The following is a 19,966-nucleotide window of genomic DNA, read 5'->3' as shown; positions in this document are numbered from 1 at the left end:
TTGAATAAGTAAGACTTTGTGGCAATACAGTGCTGTACCTCATCTTGTGTGTGTATATATATATATATATATATATATATATATACACAGTATATATATATATATATATATTTATATATATATAAACACTGAACTAATAAATGATCACTTACACCTGACACTTTTAAACTATAGATGGGTCCAGAAGTCTCATGACTGTGGATGTTTAATAAAACAATGTTCAATGTTCCATATTCTGTGGTCTGTTGGTAATATTTATTATTTTTAATTTAAATGGATATTAAACATAAACTTGTATTTCTCATAAAGGTCTAAAAAATATTAGCCATGGTGAGTTAATATTGCTCGAGCACACCCAATAACTCTTCTGTTTTTGCATTCATACTACAAGTCTAAATATATTTCAAGGGATGTGTCCCAGGCCTGCAAAAAAATACACACGTTTCTATCAAAATGCTTTTACATTCATACAGTGAATAAATACTAATGCATAAATAAATAAAAAAAAATCAGATTGATGTCCCTCTAAATATTGCCTGAGTAACTGAGTGCTCTTAGATACAAGGGGCATCCATTGTTGTCTTATTATACTGTTTAAAGTGCATTTATCGTTTCAATATATCAGAAGGCAAGAATGCAAGTGCTCTTCACTGTGCCCTAAGAGTTTTAAAGAGAAAGGGAGCAATGATTCCACACACAAAGCAGGTTTGTTTAAGTGTAAGTACCAGCCTATATTAAGATACCTTGTAACCTGGGTAAGCAAAACAAGTTTATAACAAAAGCTAAAGTGAGCTTATGTGGACAACTTTTTGTACCATTATATGATAAATATATTTCAAATTCTTTTGTTCGAAACAGGTGACTTTAATGTAACTATCTTTAAGGGAGAATGAATCTAAAAAACAGTATGTTTTTTAGTAATAATAATAATAATGATAGAAATATTTGCAAGCTGCATTTAAATAGCAGACAGCCTCATTCTGATGTTTAAGGACCTAAAATCAGGATTTTACTGCGGATTGAAAATCACACTGGGTGGGATGAGCAACTCTGATCTCCTGTCACATTTTATGTTTCCAAGCAGTATGAAGATAAATATCAATTGTGCTTTGTGTCAAAGACTGAATAATATAATAAGCCTCCTTACGCATGTGAAATCAACCATAAAGCAAAAATGTAAATTGTTTTAGTCAAATTAAGATGCTGAAAATACTGATTCTCCGTCAACAGTCTCCTTTGCCCCTGGGACAATAATGAAATCATAAACAAGTAGAGATGGTGATGACGATGGGGAGGGAGGAAATGGGCTAGAGCCCAGAGCTTCTAGTAGGCCTCCAGGCCATCATAGTTTATATTCACAGACTGTGGCAGATTTGAAGTTAATGCACAGCAGAAGCACTCTAGAATTGTAGCGATTTGACTTGAAAGCCTGCAAATACAAGGGCATTCACATGTGACAACCGCCTCTTGTCCTTTAAAAATCTCTAATAGGAGTAAGCAATGCGACCTATTAGCAGACAATGGGAAAATCAATAGAATCTTACACCTAGATTACGAGTTTTGCGTTAGCCTTAAAAAGCAGCGTTGAGAGGTCCCAACGCTGCTTTTTTCCTAACGCTGTTATTACGACTTTTGCAGGTACAGGTGTACTGCTCACTTTTTTTCTGCAACTCTAAAATACCGCAAATCCACTTACGTCAATTGCGTATCCCATATTTTCAATGGGATTTTCCTAACGCCGGTACTACGAGTCTTCCTAAAAGTGAGCGGTAGACCCTCTCCTGTCAAGCCTGGTACCGCATTTAAAAGTCAGTAGTTAAGAGTTTTAAGGGCTAACGCCATAGCTAAAGTGCTAAAAAGTACACTAACACCCATAAACTACCTATTAACCCCTAAACCGAGACCCCCCCACATCGCCAACACTAATTTAAAATTTTTAACCCCTAATCTGCCGAACCGGAGATCGCCACCACTATAATAAATATATTAACCCCTAAACCGCCATACTCCCGCATCGCTAACACTAGTTAAATTTTATTAACCCCTAATCTGCCGTCCCTAACATCACCGACACCTACCTACATTTATTAACCCCTAATCTGCTGCCCCCAACATCGCTGCCACTATATTAAATGTATTAACCCCTAAACCTAAGTCTAACCCTAACCCCCCTAACTTAAATATAATTTAAATAAATCTAAATAAAATTACTATCATTAACTAAATAATACCTATTTAAAACTAAATACTTACCTATAAAATAAACCCTAAGCTAGATACACTATAACTAATAGTTACATTGTAGCTAGCTTAGGGTTTATTTTTATTTTACAGGCAACTTTGTATTTATTTTAACTAGGTACAATAGTTATTAAATAGTTATTAACTATTTAATAACTACCTAGCTAAAATAAATACATAAGTACCTGTAAAATAAAACCGAACCTAAGTTACAATTGCACCTAACACTACACTATAATTAAATTAATTCCCTACATTAAATTAAATTAATTACAATTAAATAAAACATCCAAGATAGCGTCCCTTCAATTCCGATTGGCTGATAGAATTTTATCAGCCAATCGGAATTAAGGTAGAAAAAATCCTATTGGCTGATGCAATCAGCCAATAGGATTGAGCTCGCATTCTATTGGCTGATTGGAACAGCCAATAGAATGCAAGCTCAAACCTATTGGCTGATTGGATCAGCCAATAGGATTGAACTTCAATCCTATTGGCTGATTGCATCAGCCAATAGGATTTTTTCTACCTTAATTCCGATTGGCTGATAGAATTCTATCAGCCAATCGGAATTGAAGGGACGCCATCTTGGATGACGTCACTTAAAGGTACCGTCATTTAGTCGTCGGATGAAGACAGAAGAGGATGCTCCGCGACGGATGTCTTGAAGATGGACCAGCTCCGCTCCTGTCTGGAGGACCTCTTCTTCCCGGCTTGGATGAAGACTTCTGCCCGTCTGGAGGACCACTTCTGCCCGGTTGGGTGAAGACGTCTCAAGGTAGGGTGATCTTCAAGGGGTTAGTGTTAGGTTTTATTAAGGGGGGATTGGGTGGGTTTTAAAGTAGGGTTGGGTGTGTGGGTGGTGGGTTTTAATGTTGGGGGGTATTGTATTTTTATTTACAGGTAAAAGAGCTGATTACTTTGGGGCAATGCCCCACAAAAAGCCCTTTTAAGGGCTATTTGTAATTTAGTATAGGGTAGGGATTTTTATTATTTTGGGGGGCTTTTTTATTTTATTAGGGGGATTAGATTAGGTGTAATTAGTTAAAAAACTTGTAATTATTTTATTATTTTCTGTAATTTAGTGTTTATTTTTTTTGTACTTTAGTTTATTTTATTTAATTGCAAATAATTTAATTTAATGTAGGGAATTAATTTAATTATAGTGTAGTATTAGGTGTAATGGTAACTTAGGTTAGGTTTTATTTTACAGGTACTTTTGTATTTATTTTAGCTAGGTAGTTATTAAATAGTTAATAACTATTTAATAACTATTGTACCTAGTTAAAATAAATACAAAGTTGCCTGTAAAATAAAAATAAACCCTAAACTATCTACAATGTAACTATTAGTTATATTGTATCTAGCTTAGAGTTTACTTTATAGGTAAGTATTTAGTTTTAAATAGGAATAATGTAGTTAATTGTAGTAATTTTATTTAGATTTATTTAAATTATATTTAAGTTAGGGGGGGTTAGGGTTAGACTTAGGTTTAGGGGTTAATAACTTTATTATAGTGGCGGCGACGTTGGGGGCGGCAGATTAGGGGTTAATAAGTGTAGTTAGGTTGCGGCAACGTTGGGGGCGGCAGATTAGGGGTTAATAAGTGTAGTTAGGTTGTGGCGACATTAGGGGCGGCAGATTAGGGGTTAATAAATATAATGTAGGTGTCGGCGATGTTGGGGGCATCAGATTAGGAGTTCATAAGTATAATGTAGGTGGCAGCGGTGTCCGAGGCGGCAGATTAGGGGTTAATAATATTATGCAGGTGTCGGCAATGTCGGGGGCGGCAGATTAGGGGTTAATAAGTGTAAGATTAGGGGTGTTTAGACTCGGGGTTCATGTTAGGGTGTTAGGTGTAGACGTAAATTTTCTTTCCCCATAGGAATCAATGGGGCTGCGTTAAGAGCTGAATGCTGCTTTTTTTGCAGGTGTTAGGTTTTTGTTCAGCCGGCTCTGCCCCATTGATTGCTATGGGGAAATCGTGCACGAGCACGTTTAGCCAGCTCACCGCTACTGTAAGCAGCGCTGGTATTGAGGTGAGATGTGGAGCAAAATTTTGTTCTTCGCTCACTTTTCTGCGACTAATTGTCTGTAGGTGAGCGGTGAGCATAAACTGCTCGTTAGCACCGCACAGCCTAACCGACAAAACTCGTAATCTAGGTGTTAGTGTTTCTGAGCAATGAGAAAAATTTAAGCTGGGATCCACGTGTGTCAGAATTCAAGAACCTAGACAAACACCTGAATGGATGAAGGGGTTTTTAGCCCAGTTTACCTAAGGCTACTGAAGATTGTAATTCCCTTCTTATAATCAATGTAGTCTTCACATAATTAAATATCCTCAGGCATGCTCACTCTTTAATATCTCTAAACCAGTTAACAATTGTCAGAATTAACTCATCATACACTGTTGACTCTACAGATATTCTCTAACTAAAATATATAAAAAAAATCCATCTGCCCCCTGTCTTCTGCTACTGAAAATCTCTATGGGCTAGATTACGAGTGGTGCGCTAACAATAACGCAAGTGCGCTATGTTTTTTTTTCTGGCTCCTTAGAATGTCTTCAGCTTCTCTAGCCTCACGAGTCCTTATGTTATTAAAAACGTTTAAATAGCATAAGGACTGGTGAGGCTAGAGAAGCTGAAGACGATCTAGGGAGCCTATAAAATACCGATATCGCAATTGCACTACAGTTAGCGCACCACTCGTAATCTAGCCCTATATTAGCAGAGATCAACTCTTACCCTGTAATACAAGGAATAAAAATACCAGAAATATTATTAATAATATATAAAAGCTTCTTAATTAGTATATCTATTTTTTTCATTTATATAAAGATATTTAAAAGAAAATACATAAATTAACTTAAAATCCCTCAGCAACCGCCCTTTTCAAGTCTCATATTCACCAGGAGATAAAGTGGATTATTCAATGAAATAGGATTGGAGAACATATTGCATTTAACTACCGTAATGTAGAAGAAAGAAAGGGATGATGAACATGATTCAGACTGGCACAGATTCTATAATCTTAGCTACAGGAAAAGAGAAAAGCTTCTGTGTCAAAGAAGAACAGTATCAGTGTAGAAAGCGCTACGCTTCGCTTGTACATTTTGTCATTTCCGTATCACCATTCATCAGGATCAGATAAAGCACTGGAGATTCTTCTCTTTCCTTTTCCCAGTAAAGGGTTTTTCTGTGTTGCAGAATGAGCATGATAGCAGAGTTCGGTAGAACACGATAAAACCTGCAGACATCCATCATTCTCTACACAAGCTTTTATTCTTCCTCGTAGCATTTGTTATTTTACTGTCCCACTTGTGCGACTTTCACATGGCAAATGATTTGTAATGTACTCTTCAATAGCAAATCACAAACCTCTCATAATCATTTCAATATGTGTCACCCAACAAAGCCCTATAGCCGCAAAATCCTTACATGGAATAAAACTCACTACAGTAACTAGTAAAAACAATAGAATTCAACAAGGAGATTCCTGATTATATAGAAGTATATGAAAGATATAAAAAAAGTCTTCACCTTTAAGAGAGATTGTAGTAAAAAAATAATATATATATATATATACATATATAAACAATAATCCTCCAGACCCCACTAACCATAGTACAAGAGAGGTAAGCGGCACTCACTGGCCTTTGCAATAAAACATGTTAATGTGCTGTTTCGGGGTGATGAGCCCAAAGCATCACATTAAAGTGTTTTATTGCACAGACCAGTAAGTGGCACTTCCCTCTCATGCACTACGTTTAGTGGGGTCTGGAGGATTATTGGATGTAAGTGTATTCAGGCAGACACCCTGGCAAGATGTCCCCTATACTGCGAGTGCCATGCTTACCTACTGTGATTTGTATATTATATTTATGTATAAATATGTAGTATACGTTTTACCTCAGTGATTTCTTGTATCTAAGCCTCTGCAGACTGCCCCCTTATTTCAGTTCTTTTGACAGACTTGCATTTCAGCCAATCACTGCTGACTCATAGGTAACTCTGCATGAGCACCATGTTATCTATATGGCACACATGAACTAGCGCTGTCTAGCTGTAAAACAAAACTGTCAAAATGCACTGAGATAAGAGGCAACCTTTTTGGGCTTAGAAATTAGCATATGAGCCTGCCTAGGTTTAGCTTTCAACAAAGAATGCCAAGAGAACAAAGCAAATTTAATTTAAAACTAAATTGTAAAGTTGTTTAAAATTGCATGACGTATCTGAATCATGAAAGTTTAATTTTGACTAGATTGTCCCTTTAATGTTGACTACCATACCCTTTAATAATGCATAATCAGCATAAAACATAATTTATGTAAGAACTTACCTGATAAATTAATTTCTTTCATATTGGCAAGAGTCCATGAGCTAGTGACGTATGGGATATACAATCCTACCAGGAGGGGCAAAGTTTCCCAAACATCAAAATGCCTATAAATACACCCCTCACCACACCCACAATTCAGTTTAACGAATAGCCAAGTAGTGGGGTGATAGAAAAAAGGAGCAAAAAGCATAAAAAAAATGAATTGGAAACATAATTGTGCTTTATACAAAAAAACATAGCCACCATAAAAAAGGGTGGGTCTCATGGACTCTTGCCAATATGAAAGAAATTAATTTATCAGGTAAGTTCTTACATAAATTATGTTTTCTTTCATGTAATTGGCAAGAGTCCATGAGCTAGTGACGTATGGGATAGTAATACCCAAGATGTGGAACTCCACAGAAGAATCACTAGAGAGGGAGGGATAAAAATAAAAACAGCCATTTTCCGCTGAAAAAATTAAATCCACAACCAAAAGAATAAGTTTTTCTCATAATTGAAAAGAAAAAAAAACTTAAAACATAAGCAGAGGAATCAAACTGAAACAGCTGCCTGAAGAACTTTTCTACCAAAAACTGCTTCCGAAGAAGCAAATACATCAAAACGGTAGAATTTAGTAAATATATGCAAAGAAGACCAAGTCGCTGCTTTGCAAATCTGATCAACTGAAGCTTCATTCTTAAAAGCCCATGAAGTGGAGACTGATCTAGTAGAATGAGCTGTGATTCTCTGAGGCGGGGTCTGACCCGACTCCAAAAAAGCCTTATGAATCATAAGCTTTAACCAAGATGCCAAGGAAATAACATAAGCTTTCTGACCTTTCCTAGAACCAGAAAAGACAACAAATAGACTAGAAGTCTTCCTGAAATATTTAGTAGCTTCAACATAATATTTCAAAGCTCTTACAACATCCAGAGAATGTAAGAATCTCTCCAAAGAATTCTTAGGATTAGGACACAAAGATGCAACAACAATTTCCCTATTAATGTTGTTAGAATTTACAATTTTAGGTAAAAAGTTAAATGAAGTCCGCAAATCTGCCTTATCTTGATGGAAAATCAGAAAAGGAGACACACAAGAAAGAGCAGATAATTCGGAAACTTTTCTAGCAGAAGAGATAGCCAAAAGGAACAACACTTTCCAAGAAAGTTGTTTAATATCCAAAGAATGCATAGGCTCAAAAGGAGGAGACTGTAAAGCCTTCAAAACCAAATTAAGATTCCAAGGAGGAGAGATTGATTTAATGACAGGCTTGATACGGACCAAAGCCTGTGCAAAACAGTGAATATCAGGAAGCTTAGCAATCTTTCTGTGAAATAAAACAGAAAGAGCAGAGATTTGTCCCTTCAAGGTACTTGCAGACAAACCTTATCCAAACCATCCTGAAGAAACTGTAAAATTCTAGGAATTCTAAAAGTATGCCAGGAGATTTTATGAGAAGAACACCATGAAATATAAGTCTTCCAAACTCGATAATAAATCTTCCTAGAAACAGATTTACGAGCTTGTAACATAGTATCAATCACTGAGTCAGAGAAACCTCTATGACTAAGCACTCAGCGTTCATTTTCCATACCTTCAAATTTAATGATTTGAGATCCTGATGGAAAAATGGTCCTTGAGACAGAAGGTCTGGTCTTAAAGGAAGTGGCCAAGGTTGACAACTGGACATCTGGACAAGGTCCGCATACCAGAATCTGTGAGGCCATTCTGGTGCTACCAGAAACACAAACCAATGTTCCATGATGATCTTGGAGATCACTCTTGGAAGAAGAACTAGAGGCGGAAAGATATAAGTAGGTTGGTAAAACCAAGGAACTGCTAACACATCCACCTACTCCGCATGAGGATTCCTGGACCTAGACAGGTACCTGGGAAGTTTCTTGTTTAGATGGGAAGCCATCAGATCTATTTCTTGTAGACCTCACATCTGAACAATTTGAAAAAACACATCTGGATGGAGCGACCACTCCCCCGGATGTAAAGTCTGACGGCTGAGATAATCCGCTTCCCAATTGTCTACACCTGGGAAATAAGACAAGAGTTGGATTCCGACCAAGCAAGTGTCCAAGATACTTCTTTCATAGCTAGGGGACTGCGAGTTCCGCCCTGATGATTGACATATGCCACAGTTGTGATATTGTCTGTCTGAAAACAAATGAATGGTTCTCTCTTTAAGAAGAGCCCTGAAAATAGCACAGAGTTCTAAAATATTGATTTGTAACCTCGCTTCTTAAGATTTCCAAACCCCTTGTGCTGTCAGAGATCCACAGACAGCTCCCCAACCTGAAAGACTTGCATCTGTTGTGATTACAATCCAGGTTGGACGAACAAAAGAGGCCCCTTGAATTATACGGTGGTGATCTAACCACCGAGTCAGAGAAAGTTGAAAATTGGGATTTAAGGATATTAATTGTGATATATTTGTATAATCCCTGCACCATTGATTCAGCATACAAAGCTGGGGAGGTCTCATATGAAAATGATCAAAGGGGATCGTGTCTGATGCTGCAGTCATGAGACCTAAAACCTCCATGCACATAGCCACTGAAGGCAATGATTGAGACTGAAGGTTCTGACAAGCTGAAACCAATTTCATTTGTCTCTTCTCTGTTAGAGACAGAGTCATTGACACTGAATCTATCTGGAAACCTAAAAAGGTGACCCTTGTCTGAGGAATCAAGGAACTTTTTGGTAAATTGATCCTCCAACCATGTCTTTGAAGAAAGAACACTAGTTGATTCGTGTGAGATTCTGCAAAATGTAAAGACTGAGCTAGTACCAAGATATCGTCAAAATAAGGAAACCCCCGCAATACCCTGTTCTCTGATTACAGAGAGTAGGGTACCGAGAACTTTTGAAAAAATTCTTGGAGCTGGCGCTAGGCCAAATGAAAGAGCGACAAATTGGTAATGCTTGTCTAGAAAAGAGAATCTCAGAAACCTATAGTGGTCTGGATGAATCGGAATATGAAGATATGCATCCTGTAAGTCTATTGTGGACATATAATGACCTTGCTGAACAAAAGGTAGAATAGTCCTTATAGTCACCATTTTGAAAGTTGGCACTCTTACAAAACGGTTCAAAATTTTCAGATTCAGAACTGGCCTAAATGAATTTTCTTTCTTTGGGACAATGAATAGATTTGAATAAAACCCCAGACCCTGTCCCTGAAACGGAACTGGTATAATTACCCCTGAGAGCTCTAGATCTGAAACACACTTCAGAAAGGCCAGAGCCTTCACTGGATTTGCAAGGAAACCCTGCGTCAACTAAGACGCCGGAAATGACGAATTTGCATCACCGAACGTACCTTTGCGCCCAAAATATTCTCGTGCCAAGAATAATGCAATAAACATCAGCATTTTGCGACCTCGTGAGCCTAATTTTGCCCGCAAAAGTTCATGAAAAAGCAGTCAATTTGAAGACAGACTATACCCCAGGTAATAAAAAATAACTTCCTAAATATGTTTCCCAATTTTGAAGCTGATAGTCTGCAAAAGGAAATATACATAAACCTGACTCATGGCAAATATAAGTACAATACATATATTTAAAACTTTATATTAATTCATAAAGTGCCAAACCATAGCTGAGAGTGTCTTAAGTAATGAAAACATACTTACCGAAAGGCACCCATCCACATATAGCAGATAGCCAAACCAGTACTGAAACAGTAGAGGTAATGGTATATGAGAGTATATCTTCGATCTGAAAAGGGAGGTAGGAAATGAATCTCTATGACCGATAACAGAGAACCTTTGAAAAGATTTCCTGTGAGGAAAACCATAGATTCAATAGGTGATACTCTCTTCACATCCCTCTGACATTCACTGTACTCTGACAGGAATCGGGCTACAAAATGCTGAGAAGCGCATATCACAGAAGAAAATCAAGCACAAACCTACTTCACCATCTCCATAGGAGGCAAAGTTTGTAAAACTGAATTGTGGGTGTGGTGAGGGGTCTATTTATAGGCATTTTGAGGTTTGGGAAACTTTGCCCCTCCTGGTAGAATTGTATATCCCATACGTCACTAGCTCATGGACTCTTGCCAATAACATGAAATAAATGTAATCCTTGTGATCAAAGAAGTGGCATCTAAAATGCAACACTACAACATAAAAAAGATTTAGGGTGCAAACAAACAAACAAAAACAATAAAACAATTAAAGGGACTGAGAATAACTTGTAGATGTATTTTTTAAAGTTTTATTAGCTGTTTAAATATTGCCAAAATAAGTGTAATGTTTTAGTGTCTATAAAACAATGGGAGCTGCCGTGTTTAACTGCGCTAAAATAAAAAATGTATCGCAGGCGGGTTAGCTTCAGGACTTCAGATACCACGACCATGCTAACTTCTTCTCTTCATAGACTTCTATGGAAGGCGCTAAAAAGAAATGTGGTTTTATGTGTTTTGTGTAACTTTTTTTAACCCTTAGATTTTACTTTAGGTCTTAAGCTGCACTAAATATTCTAGTGCAAACTATAAATTTAAACTTGTAATATCAGCGCAAATTAGCAGGGTTGCAATATCTATTGAAAGTAATGGTTGTACTTGAGTGAAGTCAGCCACTCTAACCCTCTTCTTGTTAACACGGTTTACCATGCGCCACTTGTACTCTAGCCAAAAATCTTGCTAAATGTGCAGCCTTTAACATGTAGTGCATGTTCTGCTGTGATGTCAGAGCATAACCACTGTTCTGGTATTTTTTTCCTTCAATGCAGTAATAGGATATTGAGTGTAATTAGAGTAATTATATGATGACATAATCTTGGGGCCTTTTTCATCGGTCTATGTTTATATGAAATGTAAACATTTAAGGTAAGAATTAATTCTGAAAAACTTTTGCCTTTTATAAGCTATGTTATACAATTTTAAATGAATTGCAAAGGCAATTGGCATTTAAATAGAAATAAGACTTGGAATTTGTGTGTTAACATAGGGAACTCTATATGGTGTGCTAATTCATGTGATATGCATTGCAGAAGGCTTTAAATAGCATGAATTGGGCTTGTTGTGTGCATATATAAGACCATGCCAAGATTTTCAGATTTTCAATGTAGAAGTCAGATGTCTTGGCAAATGGCAAATAGCATCACGTTAGCTCACGAATGATTAACCAAGCAAAAAATATATTGCCTTCCACCTGGGCAACTTCTGCGAAGAGAGGCAGAATGTGAATACATCCAGCACTAACCTCAATTAAAGGGTCTTGCTCTTAAAGAAGCATTATAGTCAGGTAAGCCACTGGTAAGAAATAATTGTATTCACATATCTTGTAGGAACACCTTTCCACCCCTGGAAATTGTTGTCTACTGTTGCCCTCTTGATGATATACCTTTTCCACAGCCAATATTGCATTGAGATTTCTGTATAGCTGTGCTTTCAACAGACAAACGCTGTTATTTCAAATGACTAATTAAAGGTAAAATAGCTATTTGTAAAAATGTCCCTTTGAAGTAAGAAGTAAAATGGATTGTTATGCATACGTGTGTGCATGTGCACGAATGTGCATGCGTGTATCAGTGTGTGCACATGTATATTTATATATGTTTGATGATGTCTGAATTTCCAATACCCACATAACATTCTAGAACCAATGCAAATAACTAATAATTTATCTTCTAACACAAATATAATTTAAACGTTAAGGACTAAAATACAAGTGGAGCGCTAAATTGTCGTGTGCCCGCAAATGGGAAAATTTGTCCGTTTGCAGGCATGCGATAATTAGCCAGTCATTACAAGTGGCTGGTTATTGCTACCGTGAGCATGTGGTAGCAATTAGCACTCAGAAAATTAACCAGAGATCCAATATCTGGTTAATTTCTAAAAGTGCCCTAAATGCCCTCAAAATAGAGGACAATACAGTTTTTTTATTTAAAAAAAACATTTTTTAAATAAAAAACAACTACACTAGGCAGTTTTTGGGGTCTAAAGTTGGTGGGAATGGGGTGTTAGAAAAAAACAAGATACATTGCGGTCTATGGGAACTGTGTGTTCCCAGTAAATATATATGTATATGCTTATATACACATATATATTTATGAGTTAATATGTGTATATACACATATTAACATATAAATATATATATGTATACAAGCCTTTACATATATATTTACAAATGCTGCAATCGCTGCGCAACTTTCCCCCTTCACTACGCTTAAGTTTTGATGCCATCTCCGATGACATCAGAACAAGGCTCCCATTGGAGCCTATGGAAGCACGCTCTCGTGAGCACAATGCTTGCTTCCCAGCAATGCGAACGATAGCTCACGTTCGCATTGCTGTTAACTTCTAATCCAGTGCACGTTAGCGTGCATTCTTGAGAGCGATATTTAGTGCTCCACTTGTAATATGGCACCCAAGCTAATTCTTAAAAAATCAAAAAACAAATATAAAATACTTTCCTAGGCCTTTTTAGTAATAAAAAATGATACCACTTTAACATTTTACATGAAATACTAATTCTGTTTGAAAGTAGCCATGTGCTGTGATTAAAAAAAATTGAATTCCAACCAATTTTTGGACCAAAATAACTATTTCACCAGTGTTTTAATCTATGATGCTATTTTTAATTAGGTAAACTTTATCTTAATCAAGTCAGTTTTGACACATTTGTTCTCTCCCACTTATGTTACTCCATGAATATACTATTTTATTAGGCAAATTAGAACTGTCATTTCTCTTGATCTGACATGACCTTTGTATAATATAACATTTTACTCATTGCTGAATGCATTATTTATTATTTGTCTATATATATGATACCTTGTAGACAAATGTTCTACCAAAATCCTTTAATGTACATGTAACATAATGTAAAATTGCAGCTGTCATTGTAAAAATGTTTATTCACTTCATCTTAACTGAATATATATGAACAATTTATTTTCAATTTGACACCTTCTCCATCCTGCTTGTGAAACCTACTTGAATACTGAATTTTCTTAGACATATAAATTCATTACCTAACGGGTTCTGTATTCCACTCAAATATTTTCAGATTTGTAGCTAACCTCTCTTAAAAATGACATAGAGTGGATCTTGGGAGCAGAAAGAATCGCTTCAAATACTATGGTACATTAAGAGCATGAAAAGAGTACTAAACTTTTTCTATCAGGTATTGTATGTCTGTCAGAACAACTTGTAAACACAGAATTATTTACTCTAAGTGCAAAAACTGTGTCAGCCAAGGTGCCTGTGAAAGACCATCTCAGAAGATAAATGGTCATTTATACTATGCTGAATCCTTCTCCTGAATTTACTTTGGATTTGCTGTGCTTGAGAAAGAAATCAGAAGAGAACTGGAACAGGCTTATCAAGTCAAAACTGTCAATGCTGAAATCTGGGAGTTGATGCTTCACATACCCTTTACAATGGCAATGCAATGCCTATTTAAGATGGTACTATTACACAGGATACACTCAGCAATGTGTGACAATGACATAGAAACATAACAGAGTATGTACAGTAATGTGGTCATTAATTGTGCTAATGGGATAATTTGCCAAGAAACAACATCTTTTTTGTAATGTGACCATTTTTTATTCCATTGTACTGACTTTAAAAGCATCATAAATACAATACATGAAATGCCCAGGACCAGGTTCCTCCACCATTTAAGACATGGGGTAGATTTAACAAGCAGCGGATGCTGCTTTTTACGCCCAGCGTTTAAGGCTCGCCTGAAACAGAAGTTGAGAAGCAGTGGTCGTAAGACTGCTGCTCCTTAACTTCTCCGCCACCTTTTAGTTGGCAGACTGCAATCATCCCGATCCGATATGATTGGGATGATTGACAGCCCTTGCTAGTGGACGATTGGCCGCCAGTGAGCAGGGGCGGGATTGCACAAGCTTTTCACTAGAAATGCTTGTGCAATGTTAAATGCATTTAGCGATGTCGGGCGGACATAATTCTCTACAGGAAATTATGACCGCCCGGCACTTGATAAATTGACCCCATGGGATTAAGATTGTTTGTTGGTCAAGCAATACATATAGTTGATAGATTGAAAAAAACCAGGGGGAGTATTGTAATCCCACATTTCTTAGACTGGCCATGCTAATTATCATACATTTACATAAATAATTATACAGCTTACTTGAGAAACTAAAGCTGTTTGACTAACGTGCTGTTGCTAAATCACCTGTGAAGGAAGGAAAACCCTTGGTATCTGTCCTTAAAGGACCTGAGTTTAGAAATATTGATATAAAGTATGCCACATGGAAAACAAAGACAGGTGCTTAATAAAGTGCCACAGCAAAATATTAAAGGTAAAATATACCACAGAGAAATGTGCCAAGTATAGTGTTCTATACTCACGAGTGCCACAGTGGAATGAGTCCGAAAAAAATGAAATAAAGTTAGATTCAGAATGGTGATATGATTAATGTAACTTTCCTCATCATAAGATGAAATATAAGATTTCATTAGGGTTTTTTTTTTTTGGTTTTTTTGAAGGAACAGTCTACTCAAGAATGTTTAAAAAGATAGTTAATCCAACAATGTTAATATACTTTTTACTTCTGTGATTGCCTTGTATCAAACCGTCTGCAAACTGCCGCCTTATTTCAATTCTTTTGACAGACTTGCATTTTTGCAATTTTGCTCTCCACCCCAACATCCCAAAAAAACAACTAAATCAATTTATTTTATAATTTTAAAAAAAATTATTAGCCCAGCAGTGGATCATCCAATGCTGGGCTAATCATTTAAGAAAATGAAATAAATTGCAATATTTGAAACTGGACCTAAGCAGTACTAATAAGTAAATAAATATATAAATTCCTCCACTGTGGATTCATTTAATATACTTTTGAATGTGAATCTGGTGTGAGGTTAGCTGGCTAAAGAGATTTAGGGCAGCCAACAGGAGCAAAGCAAGGTAAAGACTGAGGAGGAAGCATGGAGGTGCAGACAAATATAAGTTTACTGACTGGAACAGCAGAACTACTATGGGAAGCTGTAAATTCTGCGACAGAGAAAACAAAAACTATAAAAATAAACCTTACATTAATGTGTGAAGTATCAGCATGACACTATACATCAGCCACAGCAGCACATGTCACTTCTTTGCTAGGAACAAGTTCCCTCTCACCCTGCACTAGACAATGCTGCATTGGGGGCGTGTGCGCACTCACTTATTCTTCCCACTGACACCTTTCTACAAAGCACTGTTCCCCTAACAAACTTCAGTTAGTTGATCTTAGGGCCACAGCAGAAAGAGCAGGGCTAAGGGGACCAGCAGACTGGATGCTCTCTGCCCAAGGCTGCATGGATACAGTGTGAGATGAGTCACACAGCCTCAAGACTGAAGAGAGCAGTGTATGCAGCTGCACAGATGCTCAAATCCTCACGTGCCTGCCACTCCAGCTTTCTGCTGCATGCGCCTACAGTCAGCCCTACCCAGAAACAAACCCCACCACCAGAGCAGTTACCTGGTAACAGTGGTAACCCCGGTAGGACCTTTTCTGACGCAGTGGGAATGGCTGGATGCCGAGTTAGGGCTTTGCATTCAGTGCTGCACAGTGCACATCTAAAACAGCACATGGCAATAGCTTGGCATGTCACATGACACCGGCACGGTCTGGCACAGTTTTTTAAAAAAAAATATATAAGCAGAGGACTTTTGACTGTGACAGTATTAGGACTGAATGTGTCTGTTCCCCATGTCACATCAACAGTCTGGTATGAACCATAAATTTTTTTTTTTTTTTTTTTAAAGGACTCTTGGGCCCCTCAGCAGAGGCTGGGCCCTGGGCAGCTGCCCCTTTTGCCCTGTGTTAAAGACGGCCCTGACTGAAATAAGAGGCTGTCTTCATGGGCCTAGGAATTAACATACCTAGGATTAGCTTTCAACAAAAATGCCAAGAAAACAAAGCAAATTTGATGATAAAAGTAAATTAGAAAGTTGTTTCAAATTGCATGCCCTGTCTGAATCATGACAGTTACATTTTGACTAGACTGTCCCTTTAATGTTAGAGGCACAATATTAAATGACTAATGGCTAGATTATGAGTGGAGCGCTAATTTTAAGCTTTCTGAGCGTGTAGGGTAGCGCAAGTATAAAACGTTGAATGTAAAAAGTTCAACGTATTCCCCAATAGATGTCAATGGAGCAAGAAAAGTGGGAAAAAGCCTACTCATGCTCAAACCAGATTGCATTTTCTCAAGTGCGCTAATTTGACTTAAATATGAATATTTCAAATTCCAATGTTCTTCACATAGCAGAATATGTTCTATTTATTCATAAATAGATATTTCTATATATATCTGATGGTTTTTAGTAAAATATATATTTATACACACACACACATATATATATATATATATATATATATATATATATATATATATATATATATTATATATCTAAAAGTATGCAGTCATGTTGTTTTTCTGAGGAAGGGAAGGGGTGAAGACCCCGAAAACTTTTACGCAATAAAATCACATTGATTTAATTCCTGGGAGTGCATTTGCCTTCATATTGGATTATTTATATATATATATATATATATATATATATATACACACATACACACACATACAGTATATATATATTTATATGATTATATATATATATATATATAGGGATATCTATTTAAAAATTCATAGAACATATTCTGCGATGTGCAGAAAATTTGAATCTGAAATATTCACAGTAAATACACAGTATAACACTTGAAAATGAATATTGTATAAATATGCTCCAACATGTTTTCATCTACTTGACAGTAAAGGGCTCCAATGCATTATTTATGTCTATATATGTATACATATGTATTTATGTGTTTATCTGTGTAAATGTCTGTAAATACATAAATATACATATAAATACATAAATACACATATAAATACAGGTGGCCCTCGTTTTTTAACGGTTTAATTTACACCGTTTCAGAATAACAACCTTTTTTTCCAGTCATGTGACTGCTATTGAAAAGCATTGAGAAGCAGTGCATTTATTAAAATAGCCAGTAGGTGGAGCTGTCCGCTTGTGCTGCAGCAAAGCCAAGCAAGCTAAAATTAATCAGTTTAAACAGACCTGAGCTATCGAGCAGATTTCAAAGGAACAAGATCTTCCTGTCTATAAATTAGTCCAGATTGGAATGCATAGAAAGAACTGTTTGCTGAAAAATGCAAGTGAAGTCTGTGTTGTGTGATTATTTTATTAGGTTTATAATGCTGTTTAGCAAATGTTTTTGTTCATTTAACTTAGTTTAATTATATATTCTGTGTTGTGTGATTATTTTATTAGGTTTATAATGCTGTTTAGAATTTAAAGTCTTCATTTCAAAGCTTTAAAAATAATGTATTAGGTGTTACTTATGACAATTTTGAGAGGGGCCTGGAACCTATCTCCCTCACTTCCCATTGACTTACATTATAAACTAGGTTTCAATTTACAACGGTTTCGATTTACAACCATTCCTTCTGGAACCTAACCCCGGCGTAAACTGAGGGCTACCTGTACATAAATACACATATAAATACATATGTACACATATAAATACATAAATACACATATAAATACATATGTACACATATAAATACATAAATACACATATAAATACATAAATATACATATAAATACATATGTACACACATATGTTTACTTATATGAATGTTTTAAATCAATAATATTTACGCATTGCAGCTGGGACACTTAGCAGGAAAATAAATTCCTCTAGGGGTGCTTCTAATTAAAAGGGTTGACCCACAGGGGGCACCATATTTTATGTGTACTGAATCTTCACAACCTTTGTTAGCCCCCCAATTAGCCTCACAAATATTAAGTTCTAGAACAACCACTGACCCCCGTCATTTTTTAATTCCCTTACAGAATTTGTCCTAGCTCAAAAGAATTGCTGCCTTAAAGGGACACTGAACCCAAATTTTGTCTTTCATGATTCAGACAGAGCATGCAATTTTAAGCAACTTTCTAATTTACTCATATTATCAATTTTTCTTCATTCTCTTTGTATCTTTTTTGAAAAAGCAGGAATGTAAGCTTACAAGCCGGCCCATCTTTGGTTCAGCACCTGGGTAGCACTTGCTGATTGGTGGCTATAAATGGCTGGTTTATTATCTTATTTTCTATTATATCTTTAAAATGGCAACATCATTTTTCTGTTGATAAAGGAAGAAGGGAGCTGAGAAAGGTAAACATGCAGTGTGGTGGTATTTTGGTATTTCAAACTGGGCAGAGGCTCAGTATTCTTTCACCTACCTTTTTAGGTCCATAACAAACTATACAGAGAAATCATGTCTTATAATTTACATAGGTGTTTCTTGATTTAAGAACTCTTTCTCGTGATCCCTTCAGGAACCATCCATAACTCACTTTATTTTCTAGCTAATAAATAAAGTATGGTTTACTACTGGCGACCTACTGGTATTCTGACGGCTCTACCTGGATGATGACCATATTGGGGAAGGAAACCTTCTTGTATCACTTTCACATCTTTATCATGACCACTAGTTGGCATTGCAAGTCATATTATCTGCTTATTATTTCTATTGCAAATGGGGACCACTGCAGAATTTAAACATTTATCAGTAAATTAACTAGTCTTATTAACTTTTATCCAGCCCTACAAGATAATAATGTCCCAAATTTCCTTTCCTGTATGTTGCTATATCAGTATTTAGCTTCATTTTTTACTAAGTTCCATCTCTAATGTATTTCTGTTATACGATCTCTATCCTGCTTTGTTTTATTGCTAATTTCTATAGTAGTCCAGTTACCATGAGCTGTGTTAATGCTACAGTCACATCCAAAAAGCAAACACGTAATTGTGAAATCAATTGAACATCTGATTTCTGTTAATGTAGTTTATTGTTTATTGAGGTACAAAGCAGTTGCTTTGCATACTCTTTTTATTTATTTTTTTATAATCATTCTTTATAATAAATTATATTTTTAAAACCTAATCTCATTGTAGTGTAAATAAATATAAAAATAAATGATGAGCAATTATATAACATGGATTTATAATGCTCAGTTAGGCCTGCGGATTGATTACTGTTTGTAAGTTATGATAAAGCTAAAGGACTGTGAAGTCTTATGCCCTGTAATTCACTATTTCAGTCATTTATTTATTGCGGACATAAATTCATTTATCTATTTATGAACATAAAAGACAGAGAATAGCACAATACTTCTCAATCAGGCTACATGTTTTTTTTTCTGACATCAATGTTCTTTTTTATTTTTCTTCCCTAAAAGGTTGACATATTTTCTTAATATTACTTTAAACTATCAACTGTAAATTAAATATCCATAATCTACTTTTTTTGTGAGGTTGTGGCTGTTGAATTTAAATTACTTTCCAGCATATGAATGCACATAAAATTAATATTCAGTTGAAGTCCACC

General features: G+C 36.1%; 1 protein-coding gene across 1 annotated transcript in view; it reads right to left on the bottom strand.

Annotated features, from left to right (window-relative positions):
- Positions 1 to 19,966, bottom strand: part of LOC128652451 (CUB and sushi domain-containing protein 2-like) — a 1,617,569-nt gene that overhangs the window by 1,152,753 nt on the left and 444,850 nt on the right.

The sequence above is a fragment of the Bombina bombina genome, chromosome 3 (assembly GCF_027579735.1).
Source record: "Bombina bombina isolate aBomBom1 chromosome 3, aBomBom1.pri, whole genome shotgun sequence".
In the NCBI taxonomy this organism is placed as follows: Eukaryota; Metazoa; Chordata; class Amphibia; order Anura; family Bombinatoridae; genus Bombina; species Bombina bombina.
This window is presented reverse-complemented; position numbering and strand designations above follow the sequence as displayed.